Raw genomic sequence first — 966 nt, forward strand, 5'->3', positions numbered from 1 at the left:
TGTATCATGGTCTATTCTTGGAACCCAAATAACATACTTGGCACAAGTGTATGAAAACAGTAGTCACAAAATAAATAGAGTGTCCTAAAAATTTTATCTTTTAGTACATGAATCTGTCTCCAAAAATTATATAATGTGAGTGAATTTTCTGCTTGGGACTTGAGAGAATAAACCACTCACAACTTACCGAGATTAAAACAAAGAAATTCAAAGTTTGAATATTCCTGTATCTACTTAAAAAATTAAATTTGTAATTGATAACCTCACAAAGAAGCCTGCTTTAGTCTATTTGTGCTGCTATAACAAAATACCTTAGACTGGATAATTTGTAAACAGCAGAAATTTATTTCTCGGAGTTCTGGAGGCTGGGAAGTCTAATATCAAGGTGCCAGTGTCTGGTGTCTGGTGAGGGCTACTCTTTGTGCTTCCAAGATGGCACTTTGTCACTGTGTCCTCACATGGTGAGAGGGATAAATGCTGTGTCCTTATATGGCAGAAGGTGAAGGGGCAAAAGAGCCTGGTTACTTTCCTCCAGCCCTTTTATAAGGGTACTAATCCTATTCATAAGGGCCCTACCCTGTTGATTAAAATGATCGGAGACGCGAAGGAAGACGCAGCAGATGAGATGCAGGTGAAGAGCGGGGGGCTACTGCTCTCTCAGGCAAGTAGCCCTGATCCAGCTGCTGTTACAGCTTTTATTACATTTAGCAAGCTTGTGCATGCAAGATAAGCATTAATGCATAAATTCTGCTATACTGTTCTCAAGAGCAGAAGGCCGTTACCTCCCTTCTCAAGCACTTGGTTATCTATATTGTGTCTCCTGGGAATATCCCAAGAAAGTGTTCTCACGACTTCAAGCATTGTCAAGGATTGTTTGCAATCCAATCCTTGACATTTCTTGGCTTACTCGTTTGCGAGTTCACCAAGTGAACACGTCCTTGGGTGCTGTCCACAGAAGTCCATTAA

General features: G+C 40.6%; 1 protein-coding gene across 1 annotated transcript in view; it reads left to right on the forward strand.

The window, feature by feature from the left end:
• Positions 1–966, forward strand: part of VPS41 (vacuolar protein sorting 41 homolog (S. cerevisiae)) — a gene marked incomplete at its 3' end in the record, with an annotated part of 191,151 nt that overhangs the window by 87,261 nt on the left and 102,924 nt on the right. The gene's annotated exons all lie outside the window — the stretch shown is intronic.

This window comes from Galeopterus variegatus, unplaced genomic scaffold, assembly GCF_000696425.1.
Source record: "Galeopterus variegatus unplaced genomic scaffold, G_variegatus-3.0.2 Scaffold6042, whole genome shotgun sequence".
Classification (NCBI taxonomy): Eukaryota; Metazoa; Chordata; class Mammalia; order Dermoptera; family Cynocephalidae; genus Galeopterus; species Galeopterus variegatus.